The sequence below is a fragment of the Pelophylax lessonae genome (assembly GCF_965119305.1).
Source record: "Pelophylax lessonae genome assembly, chromosome: 12".
Classification (NCBI taxonomy): domain Eukaryota; kingdom Metazoa; phylum Chordata; class Amphibia; order Anura; family Ranidae; genus Pelophylax; species Pelophylax lessonae.
The window spans coordinates 13422179-13435787 of NC_138779.1; positions in this window are offsets into that span (position 1 = coordinate 13422179).

Genomic DNA, 13609 nt, shown 5'->3' on the forward strand with positions numbered 1-13609 from the left:
CTGTCCTGTAGGAAAATAACAAATTGTAAAAAAAAATAAAAAATATTAAACAGGGGGGGGGGGGGGGTGGGTCTTCAGTCTCTGTTGTATCTGTACACGTTGATATACATTTGGACAGAACATGCTGGAATTTGTGATGTTGTGATGTGCTTTTAATAATTGGAACTTTGTGAGCATGGGCGTCCGCAGAACATTTTTTTGGGGGGGGGGGGCATCGTTTTAAGGTCACCCATGCCCCACCCATTTTTGTCCCCATAGATCCCCCTTAAAAAGCAGGCCAAGCCAGGGTCCCCCCTAGATCCCTTTTAGAACAGGCCAAGCCAGGGTCCCCCGTAGATCCTCTTTAGAACAGGCCAGGGTCCCCCGTAGATCCCCTTTAGAACAGGGTCCCCATAGATCCCCCTTTAGAGCAGCCAGGGTCCCTTATAGACCAGTGTCAGTGTGCAGACACCTTACCGATCCCTGATTTCAAGGGGGGGGGGGCAATTGCCCCCTTGCGGATGCCCATATTTGTGAGTTTAATACTCACCCTGTTTTTATACAATAAATTATTTGTTTCAGGATAATGCACTTAGGTCGGTGCGCCCTCTGTGTGTTTTTGTATGGTTGCAGTAACTCATCCTGGCCCTGACCTTTTGACCCCCACACAGGGCCGGACTGGAAATAAAATTCAGCCCTGGAAATAATTTCATATCAGCCCCATAGCATTATTACACCAGTCCAACCGCATAACGCCATTATTTTCTTGTTCATAAAAGGGAAAACCATGCATTTTACAGCACATTTGGAGAGTGTATTATATATAGATAATACAGATATGAAAGCACATAGGGCTATATATATATATATATATATATATATATATATATATATATATATATATATATAAGCAAATTCCGGTTAAAAGTGGTAAAAGTACGGGCATGGTACAGGAGGTGGTCATAGGCTGTGCGGGCATGGTACAGGAGATGCAGGGGCTCCGGGCATGGTGCAGGGGCTGTGGACATGGTACAGGAGAAACAGGGGCTGCGGGCATGGTGCAGGGGCTGCAGACATGGCACAGGAGATGCAGGGGCTGCGGGCATGGTGCAGGAGATGCAGGGGCTGCAGACATGGTACAGGAGATGCAGGAGATAGCCGAATGTGTTCACAGTTATTAGCAGCCCCATTGCAGGGGGAACTTGCCAGCCTACCGGGAAATTTCCCGGTATCCCGGTAGGCCAGGTAAACGCACGGCTGCTACCCGCATTTGGGGGTGCCGCTAAAGTAATTGTAAAGCTTTATTTTATTTTTTTCATTATGGTACAGGAGATGCAGGGGCTGCGCGAATGGTGCAGGGGATGCAGGGTTCCGGCATGGTGCAGGAGACGCAGGGGCTGCGGGCATAGTGCAGGGGCTGCAGGCATGGTACAGGAGATGCAGGCATAGTGCAGGAGATGCAGTGCTGCGGAGATGGTACAGGAGAATCTCCTGTACCATCTCCGTAGCACTGCATCTCCTGAGGAGATGCAGGGGCTGTGGAGGAGTCTCACTTACCTCTTGGTGAGGTTACATTTAGAAATGGCTCCGCTCTACGCCAACACGTCACCGTGCATGCGCCGTCTACCCGGGAATAGCCGAATGTGTTCACAGGTATTAGCAGCCCCATTGCAGGGGGAACTTGCCAGCCTACCGGGAGATTTCCCGGTATCCCGGTAGGCCAGGTAAACGCACGGCTGCTACCCGCATTTGGGGGTGCCGCTAAAGTAATTGTAAAGCTTTATTTTATTTTTTTCATTAAAAAAAAAAAACAAACATGTTACATTTCCCTCCTCTGTGCAGTTGGTTTTGCACAGAGCAGCCTGGAACCTCATTTTCTCGGGTCCTACGTTGGCACTCCTTGCTCCTCCCTCCTGTCAGGTGCCCCCACATCAAGCAGCTTGCTACGGGGGCACCTGAACCGAGCTGCTGCTCTCGGTGTCTATTCACACACGGAGCTGCGGCTTGGCCCCGCCCCCTCCATCTCCTGATTGGATATTGGCTGCAGCAAAATAAGCTGTCAATCCGGAGTGCAAGTCTCCGGAGAGGCAAGGCTCTCCTGCACATCGCTGGATCGTATTTCCGGTCAGCTGGAACACAGGTGGAGCGCCATCCAGCCATTTCCTATACAATACATGCTGATCCCCGTCCTCTTTGATGGAAGTACAATATAACCTCCTTTTTTTAACCACTTCCAGAGCGCCCTCCGCAGTTATACATCGCTACTTTGACGGTAAATACCGGGGTTATGGCAGCAGATAGCTGTCATAACCCCATTGTAGCTGTCATAACCCCATTGTTTTTTTTTTTTTTAAACGGCGGGCGGTCTGCTTTGACATAAAAGTGGTTCCAGCGGCGGATTCGCTGCGGGATCACTTTTATGGGCGGCAGGAGAGGTGCCCACCCCGCCGTTTCCCGGTTGTTTTCCCCACTTAACGAAGCCGTCGGTAGCGTGGAAAACAATCCGGTCCTCTCCCCTCCTACGCAGGAAGTCAAGTGAGGGCAAGCTGACCCTGACTCAACTCTAAGGCCTTGGAGGACCGGAGCGATGTCATACGTCACTTCCTCCCAATGGCCTTAAGGGACCCATTTTTTTCTTGCAGAAAAAAAATTACTTTTTTGTTATTTAATGTAGATGAGAGATGTGGGGTCTTTTTTGACCCCAGATCTCACATTAAAGAGGACCTGTCCTGATTATTTCTATTACAAGGGATGTTTACATGTTTTCCCCACTTAACGATGTTTACATCCCTTGTAATAGGAAAAAAAGTGATAAAAAAAATATATTTTTAAAAAGGGACAGTGTAAAAATAAAAATAGAATAAATAGGAAAAAAGAAGAAAAAATTAAAGCGCCCCCGCTACAAGGGAATAGTGTAAAAATAAGGGTAAAATAAATAAGAAAAAAAAAAAAAAAAAAAAGATTATTATTATTTTAATTAATTTCTCTGAACATACTAGGATTATATTATTTAATAATAATTATTTATATTATATAATTTAGATTATTATATAATTTATATTAATTTAATAAATATATTTTGTTTTATTAATTTCTCTGCAAAGACTATGAACAGCACAGTGATGACATCACTGCTACTTTTAAAAAGGTAATATCTGGGTTTCTAAAGGCATTTGATGCACACAAAATAGATTTATATCCTGTCTGGCTATTGATTTTATAATTCTAATTTCTTATTATCATTTTATTTTTATTAATGTATCTGCACTTACTATGATTTTATTATATAATAATCATATTATTATTTATTTTATATAATTATTTTTATTATTTTAATATTATAATTATTTTGGCATTTGATGCATGCAATGTGGATTTATATTCTTTCTGGCTATTGATTTTTTAATTTTTATAAATTTATATATCTATCTCTATATATACCCACAAGCTATATACAGCCTAGTGATGATGTCACTTTTACTTTAACAATGCAATATCTGGGCTGTAAAGGCATTTGATTCTAACAAAGTGTATTTATATCCTGGCTATTGAGGAAAATATTTAAATTATATATATATATATATATATATATATATATATATATATATATATATATATATATATATATATATATATATATATACACATATATACATACACATATATACATACACACACACATATACATACACATACACAGTATATATATATATAGTTTTTTTTTCCCCTTTTAATAGATGGGTTTCAGCTTTAATTTATTAAAACCAATACAGATCTAGGGTGCATTTGATGCTTCTCTGGAGAAGGATTCAGGATCTCTTCTCACATCAAACACGGGAACACTTCTGATTTTTTCATGTGTCACGGCTGATTGGTTTAATAACTAGGCCACCCGGCTCAGAATCTCTCGCAGTGCTTGCAAAAAAATAAATAAATAAATAAATAAATTTTAAAAAATTTGCATAGCGTGTGACAAACTGTAGAGCCTAGCTATGATCCTTAGAACAGAAATGTCACTAAAATGTACACGTCTACGACAGCAGCGGTGAAGTCTCTGAACACCGTGGGCGGGTTGATATCATCACCTAGATAAGGTTACTGCGAGTCAGAGGGCACCAGAAAAAAAAAAAAAAAATCAAATGGAAAATGAAGAAAAAAAAAAAAAAAAAAAAAAAAAAGAAGATTAGAAGAAAAAACGTAAACTGAAAACGTAATACTTCCTGAGCGAAAGTACAGATACTACGTATGTCGCAACGCGTCATGTCAACATTCCCGATACTTTATTTTGGGTCGGTGACTCAACGAGCGGTGAGAGGGATCGACAAACAGCCATTGGCGGAGTCATTTGAGCAAAAAATTTTTTTTAACCACTTGCCTACAGTGCACTTTCACCCCCTTCCTGCCCAGACCGATTTTCAGCTTTCAGCGCTCTCACACTTTGACTGAGAATTACTCAGTCATGCAACACTGTACCCATACAAAAATTGTGTCCTTTTTTTCACACAAATAGAGCTTTCTTTTGATGGTATTTGATCAATACTGGGTTTTTTATTTTTTGTGCTATAAATAAAAAAAGACTGAAAATATCGTGAAAAAACGCATTTTTCTTTGTTTCTGTCATAAAATTTTGCAAATTAGTCATTTTTCTTCACAAATTTTGGCCAAAATTTATACTGCTACTTATCTTTGGTAAAAATAACCCAAGTAAGTGTATATTATTTGGTCTTTGTGAAAGTTATAGAGTCCACAAGCTATGGTGCGAATCATTGAAAATTGATCACACTTGCTCACACCTGATGTACTGAAGGCCTATCTCATTTCTTGAGACACTAAAAAGTCAGGAAAGTACAAATACCCCCCAAATGACCCCTTTTTGGAAAGTAGACATTCCAAGGTATTTAATAAGGGGCATGGAGAGTTTTTTGAAGTTGTCATTTTTTCCCACAACTCTTTGCAAAATGAAGATTTTTTTTTTTTTTTTTTTTTTTTACAAATTGCCATATTAACAGGTTATTTCTCTCACACAGCACATGTATACTTGCAACTACACCCCAAAACACATTCTACTACTCCTCCTGAGTATGGCGATACCACATGTGTGAGACTTTTTCACAGCCTGGCCACATACAGAGGCCTAACATTCAAGTAGCCCCGTCCGGCATTCTAGGAGCACAAATTACACATATAATTTCCTGACAACCTATCGCACTTTTGAAGGCCCTGGAGCACCAGGACAATGGAAACCCCCATAAAATGACCCCATTTTGGAAAGCAAACAGCCCAACGTATAATTTTTGAGGCATAATGAGTCTTTTGAATATGTCATTTTTTTCCACAAGTTTTTGGAAAATGTGGAAAGAAAATGAAAACACATTTTTTTTTACACAAAGCTGTCCATTTATGCAATATTTCTAACACATAGCATGTACATAGCAAAAATTGCACCCCAAAATACATTCTGCTATTCCTCCTGAGTATGGCGATACCACATGTGTAACACTTTTTCACAGCCTGGCCACACACATAGGCCTAACATCCAAGTAGCGCTTTACACAAAGTTGTCCATTTATCCACTTTAAGACTGGGCCTATTTTTGACACTTGGTGTTTACAAGCTAAAATCATTTTTTTTGCTAGAAAATTACTTGGAACCCCCAAACATTATATATTTTTTTTTAGCAGAGACCCTAGAGAATAAAATGGAGATCGTTGCAATATTTTTTATCACACCATATTTGCGCAGCAGTCTTCCAGATGCGATTTTTTTGAAAAAAATTCACTTTTTTTAACTAAAAAATAAGAAAACAGTAAATTTAGCCCAATTTTTTTCCATAATGTGAAAGATAATATTACGCCGAGTAATTAGATACCCAACATGTCATGCTTCAAAATTGCGCATGCTCACAGAATGGCGCCAAACATTGGTACTTAAAAATCCCCATAGGCAACATTTAAAAAATTTCTGCAGGTTACTAGCTTAGAGTTACAGAGGAGGTCTAGGGCTCAAATTATTGCTCTCGCTCTAACGATCGCGGCGATACCTCACATGTATGGTTTGAACATCGTTTACATATGTGGGCGGGAATTGCGTATGCGTTTGCTTCTGCGCGCGAGCTAACGGGGACAGGGCGCTTTAATTTTTTTTTTTCCTATTTATTTTATTTATTATTTTTTTATTTTTACACAGTTTAAAAAAAAAAAATGTTTTGATCATTTTTATTCCTATTACAAGGAATGTAAACATCCCTTGTAATAGAAATAGGCATGACAGGTCCTCTTTATTGTGAGATCTGGGGTCAAAAAGACCTCACACCTCACAACTACACTAAAAAAGAAAAGAAAAAAAAAAAATTGTTGAAAGAGGAAAAAAAAAAAAAGAAAAAAAAAAAAGCGGCCCTTTAAACCGGTTGCTAGGCAACGTCTTTTGACGTAGCTCCGGTCCTCCAAGACCATAGAGTTGAGTGAGGGCCATCTTGCCCTCACTCGACTTCCTGTCTCTGAGGATCCGGGACCGGATAGTTTTCCCCGCTGCCGGCTGGTCCGGTAAGCTGGGAAAACGTCTGGGACGCGGCAGGAGGGGGGGGGGCACCTCTTCCCCTGCACCGTAAGGGTAATTCCGCGGTGAATCCGCCACTGGGACCACCCTTATCTGAAAGCCGACTGCCCGCCGTTTCAAAAAATACCGGGGTTATGGGGGCTATCTGCTGCCATAACCCCAGTATTTAGCTTTTAATGGCAGACGCATATAGTCGTTAGGCGGTCAGTAAGTGATTGCATGCATATGGCAAACAGGTGACGATGACTGATGGGGTGACAGGTGACAATGACTGATGGGGTGACAGGTGACAATGACTGATGGGGTGACAGGTGACAATGACTGATGGGGTGACAGGTGACAATGACTGATGGGGTGACAGGTGACAATGATTGATGGGGTGACAGGTGACGATGACTGATGGGGTGACAGGTGACGATGACTGATGAGGTGACAGGTGACGATGATTGATGAGGTGACAAGTGACGATGATTGATGGGGTGACAGATGACAATCACTGACGGGGTGACATGTGACGATGATTGATGGGGTGACAAGTGAGGATCACTGATGGGGTGTCAAGTGACGATGATTGATAGGGTGACAGATGACGGTGACTGATGGGGTGACAGGTGCGGATGACTGATGGGGTGACAGGTGACGGTGATTGATGGGGTGACAGGTGACGGGCGATGGTCACTGATGGGTGACAGGTGACGGGCGATGGTGCACGGCGGTACTGATGGCAGTCTCTGGTGACCGGTGAATTTTAGGCTACGTTCACATGTGAGCGTAGCGATCACGGGCAGAATCACTGCGATTCTGCCCGCGATCCAGAAATCATTGCAAATTGCGGGACGCCTGTGCGTTGCCCGTGATTTGCAATAGCACCCCAAACGCTGTGCGATGTTGCTGCGATTTCCGCCTGCCGAATTGAGGTAACATCACGCAAACAACGCATGACGCCCCAAAGAAGCTCTTGTACCTTTTTTGGGCGTCATGCGTTGTTTGCGCGATGTTACCGCGATTCGGCAGGCGGAAATGGTGGCAACATCGCACAGCGTTTGGGGTGCTATTGCAAATCACGGGCAACGCACAGGCGTCCCGCAATTTGCAATGATTTCCGGATTGCGGGCAGAATCGCGGTGATTCTGCCTGCGATCGCTGCGCTCACATGTGAACGTTATGGGTGTCAATTTCTGGGCACTGATGAGGTGACTGTTGGGTGACAGGTGACATTGGGGGGGGCTGAGGAGTGTGTGGGGGGACCTTTATTAGTGTGATTTTACTTTTACATGTGTACAGAGCAGTAACTCACTATTTCTAGCTCTTCTCCCCTCATACTGGAAACTGTATGAGGAGAGAAGAGCTAGTAACACTGAGTTACTGCTCTTTGTTTACATTTTCTGATCGGCTGTGAATGGATTCACAGCCGATCACATAGTAAACAGTCACTATCAGTGACTGTTTACTACTGCCGGTGACAGCTGTGTTCCTACGGAACACAGTGCCACCGACATGACCGCGCTGCGCGCTCCCGATCGCGCATGCGCGGTCATCTCCCGGCCGCCTCCATTGTGATCGGCTGTGTCATTGGAACACAGCCGATCACGTGGGAAACAGCCACGCCCAGTGGCTGTTTCCCCCCTGCCGGTGACGGGGGGTGTCCCGGGGACACCCCGACACCGGCAGTGCACGGCGGCGCGCCCGCGATCGCGCGCCTGCCGTGCATTTCCTGGGTCACGTCATATGACGTCCGCCCAGGATAATAGCCGCACCGTCCCGCCATCATATGACGGCGGGCGGGCGGTAAGTGGTTAAACAAGGGATTTTGCAGCCAAATTGTTGATTTCGCTGCTTCGAAAAAAATTAGTTTGAACAAAATAAATAAATATACAAAACTACTGTTTAGGGTGTTTCATGTAATTACATTTAGGGGTTTAAATTTTGGACGAATATCTCGAGCATTTGCCCAACCCTCATGCTAATCAAAGTGGTCTTGAGGCTTGACAAAGGAGCTGGGCAGCTCAGAAACACATAGCCACGCCCCCATTCAGCTCTCTGCTCTGACATCACTTCCTGTCAGCTCTCCACAGCCCCCCCATTCGCTTTCTTGTTGCTGAGGCTTTTCATTCCATCCAGCCAGCGGTGGGGCCCTTCTACCTTCTGGACTGTACTGATAGATCCCGGGTGCAGATTGATCAGCTGCAGATGATACTTTTGTGACATGCGTTTACTTTCACTGCCACGCGTGAGTTGGCACTTTGGATTTATATAATAAAGTTTTTTTTTTTGCTTTACTACACTCAGATGAGCGCCCTCTGGTGTTTACTTAGGATCAGTTAGAAGGTCCCTATTAAAAACTTTTACTCCTGACACAACCAGTAGAAAGAAAGTATCCAACGCAATGGGTTGGATGATAAAGATGATACTTTTGTGACAAGCACTCACTTTCTCTACCACATGCGAGTTGCCACTTTCGTTTTATATATTAAAGATTTTTTTGCATTACTACACTCAGATTAGCACCCTCTGGTGTTTACTTCCAACAATTGGAAGGTCCCTATAACCTTTACTCTTGACACAACCAGTGAAAAGAACATATCCAACACGTTTCAGGGCCAAAGAAGCCTTCATCAGGGCCCAGACTTGGTTGTTAAGAGTTCCAATATGGACTGTGCTGTTGTTGGACAAACATCATGAGCATTTACCCAGCCCTCACGTTAATCGGAGTGAAGTATTGCAAAAAACTTTAATAAATAAAAACAAAGTGGCCTTGAGGCTTGACAAAGGAGCTCAGCTCAGAAACACGTAGCCACGCCCCCCATTCAGCTCTCTGCTCTGACATCACTTCCTGTCAGCTCTGCGCTCCACAGCCGCCCCCCATTCTCTTCCTGGTTTCTGAGGCTTTTCATTCCATCCAACCAGCAGTGAGGCCCTTTTACCTCCTGGTCTGTACTGTTTGGTCCTGGGTGCAGATTGATCAGGTGCAGATGATACTTTTGTGACATGCGTTTACTTTCACTGCCACATGTGAGTTGCCACTTTGGTTTTACACTACCACATGTGAGTTGCCACTTTGGTTTTACACTACCACATGTGAGTTGCCACTTTGGTTTTACACTACCACATGTGAGTTGCCACTTTGGTTTTATATAATAGTTTTTTTTTTTTTGCTTTACTACACTCAGATTAGCACCCTCTGTTGTTTACATCCAACAATTGGAAGTTCCCTATAACCTTGACACAACCAGTGGATAGAACATATCCAACGCTTTTCGGGCCACAGAAGACGTCATCAGGGCTCGGACTTGGTTGTTAAGAGTTCCAATATGGACTGTGCTGTTGGACGAACGTCATGAGCATTTACCCAGCCCTCACGTTAATCGGAGTGTAGTACTACAAAAAAACTTTAATAAATAAAAACAAAGTGGACTTGAGGCTTGACAAAAGTCGGGCAGCTCAGAAACAGATAGCCACGCCCCCATTCAGGTCTCTGCTCTGACATCACTTCCTGTCATCTCTGCTCTGCACTCCACTGCCCCCCATTGGCTTCCTGGTTGCTGAGGATTTTCATTCCATCCAGCCAGTGATGGGGCCCTTCTACCTTCTGAACTGTACTGATAGATCCCGGGTGCAGATTTATCAGCTGCAGATGAAACTTTTGTGACATGCGTTTACTTTCACTGCCACGTGTGAGTTGCCACTTTGGTTTTTTATATAAAAGTGATTCCAAAGGTTATTTTATTTATTTCAATAACACACAGGTTACACCTACCTGCTCTGTGTAATTGTTTTTCACAGAGTAATCCCGATCCTCTTCATTTTGGGTTTCCCCGCCGGAACTCCTGGCTCCTCCCCCCTGCCGAGTGCCCCAATAGCAAACACTCATGCAGACTCGCTCCTGAGCCACGCTCATGTCCATTCACACAAAAAAACGCGCGGTTCAGCCCTGCTCTTTCCTCATTGGCTCACTGGCTGTGATTGACAGCAGCAGGGGGGGGGGCTCTGGGGGGAGCTGCACGCAGAAGGTTTTTTTTACATTCATGCGTAGGATGTGTTAAAGAGTAATCCCCCCCCCCCCCCCCCCCGGTGATCTCTGTACATTGCAGGGAATGTAACAATTTATGTTGCAGATTTCTACCTTTTGTTATTCTGAAGAAATCATTGTTTGTTCCTCTGCGTGAATGTGACTGGGAGTGACTTTACTATTACCAGCTGCTGCACCTGCAGGGCTCTAATAAGGAAAGTGGCAGGCTCTGCATCCCTTTAGACGTGTTCCTATTGGGAGTATCTCAACAAAAATGACATTTTTGCTGCAGGGGATGTCCAAAATCTGACTTGTATCTTAGTGCAGACTTCTGGGAAAATTGGTGAGCCAATCGCACAAGCAGGAAATTACATTTCTGGGGGGGGGGGGGGGGGGAGCTCTGTATACTATACCTCCAAGTGGCCATTTTGCATTTTACAGAAGATTACAGCAGCTGCAGATTGAAAAGGAAAGGTCCATTTGCAGACAAAAGGGTGCGACTTGTCAAGTGATTTGAAATCGCTTGAAAACTATCAAATCGCATGACAAGTCGCACAGATATGGCTGGGGGCGGAGTTTCTCAGTAATACTGCACTCAGATTAGCACCCCCTGGTGTTTACTTTTGATCAATTGGAAAGTCCCTAGAACCTTTGCTCCTGACACAACCAGTGGAAAGTATCCAACGCGTTTCAGCAGCCAAAGAAGCCTCCATCAGGGCCCAGACCTGGTGGTTAGGAGTTCCACTATGGACTGTGCTGCGGATGAATTCTTAAAGGGAACACAAGGAAGCATGCAGAGCTCAGTGCCTGTATTGTGGCCTTACCAGCAGCGCCACCTTACCCCCAGTGCCATCTGACCATCTGTACCACCCTACCATCTATACCACCTTACCCTCAGTGCCACCCTACCATCTGTACCAACTTACCCTCAGTACCACCCTACCATCTGTACCACCTTACCCTCAGTACCACCCTACCATCTGTACCACTCTACCCTCAGTGCCAACCTACCATCTGTACCACCCTACCCTCAGTGCCACCCTACAATCTGTTCCACCCTACCCTCAGTGCCACCCGACCATCTGCCCCCTCCAAGCACAAAGACCTCCCAATCATCCCCACTAGCACAAATCCCCCCCCCCCCTAAAAAAAAAAAAAAAAAAAAACCCTTCTAGAACAAAGACCCCACCCAATCATACAGACTAGCATGACCCCCACCCCCCCCAATCATACAGACTAGCATGAATCCCCCCCCCCCAAGCACAAATATCCCCCCTCCTAGCACAAATCCCCCCCAGCACAAAGACCATCATCCCTAAACAAATCCCCGCCCCCTCCACCATACTACATCACCTCTCCTAGCACAAACCCCCAAATTGATCCTTCTACTCCAAATCCTCTTCTCCCATCCCCCTCCCAACACAAATCCCTCTGAATCACCGCTCCTTATAACCCCCCCCCCCCAAATTTCCCCTCCTAGAACAATTCTTACCCTCTGCTGCCCCCCCCCAAAAAGAAATTCTTACTCCCAACACAAATTCCCCCCAGTGCCCCCCCCCCCCCCCGTCCTCACATGATACCACAGTGCCCACCCCTTGTCCTGGCTCTGATGACACCCTGCACTCACAGGACCTCTTCATCCACACACTTCCCACAGAATGGGTGTATTTCAACCCTGAAGACTGAGGACATCTAGTGGGGGAACGAGATTATTGCAGGAGGCAGACTCGGAGAGGAGGAAAGTATTGCAGCAACATCACCAGACTTCCAAAAATGGCTCTTTTATTTCTGATTATTATGTGCTCCCCCTCCCCCTCTATTCCCTACACCCACCACCAGCTGATAACTGAGGAAATCCCCCCCAGACTTATACCAGATCAAGAAGAATTCCCCCGGCTTGTAACTCTGCACACAAGTCAGCGGACGGTTTTCTGTGTGAATGGATGGCCAGGTATACAAAAGAAAAGAAAACAAAAAACAAAGCTAACCATTTCCTCCACATTACCCAGCACTGCGCTCCCCAGAATGACTTCCTCTACAAATGGTGACCAAAAAAAAAAAAAAAAAAATCCAGGCACACATTTATTTATTCTATTGAACAACTAAACTCCCCAGCAACTTACAGTCACTAAAGAGCCAGAACAACGGCATTGCTGTACTTTCTATAGTCGGTTCAATGAGCCAGAAAGTATAAAAAAGCAGTTAAAGCAAAAATCAGATCCAATGGAAGATAAAAATCACACAGCAATCTTTAGCTGCAATATTCACCTTCCATCTATGGTTTTTCCTGCTACTAGAGCTCATCCCCGGGGTACGCACACACTTCATCCCCCAGGAGTACACACACACACACACTTCATCCCCAGGGGGTACACACACTTCATCCCCCAGGAGTACACACACACACACACTTCATCCCCAGGGGGTACACACACACACACTTCATCCCCCAGGAGTACACACACACACACACACTTCATCCCCCGGGGGGTACACACGCACACTTCATCCCCCCCCCCCAGGGTACACACACTTCATCCCCAGGGGGTACACACACTTCATCCCCAGGGGGTACACACACTTCATCCCCCAGGAGTACACACACACACACACTTCATCCCCAGGGGGTACACACACACACACTTCATCCCCCAGGAGTACACACACACACACACACTTCATCCCCCGGGGGGTACACACGCACACTTCATCCCCCCCCCCCAGGGTACACACACTTCATCCCCCGGGATACACACACACACACACACACACACACTTCATCCCCCGGGGGTACACACACACACACACACACACTTCATCCCCCGGGGGTACACACACACACACACACACACTTTACAGAAGCCTTTCTCAACCTTTTCAACACGGAGGAACCCTTGAAATAATTTTCAGGTCTCAGGGAACCCCTGCTAATAATGACTATATCTACAACTCATGGTACATTAGTGTGATGGTCAGTGGGATGAATGCTCCCTACACTTGTGGACACTGGGAAGAATTTCCCGCTTCCAGATAGCTAAAAATCTTTAATGATGTCAGGGGGAACTT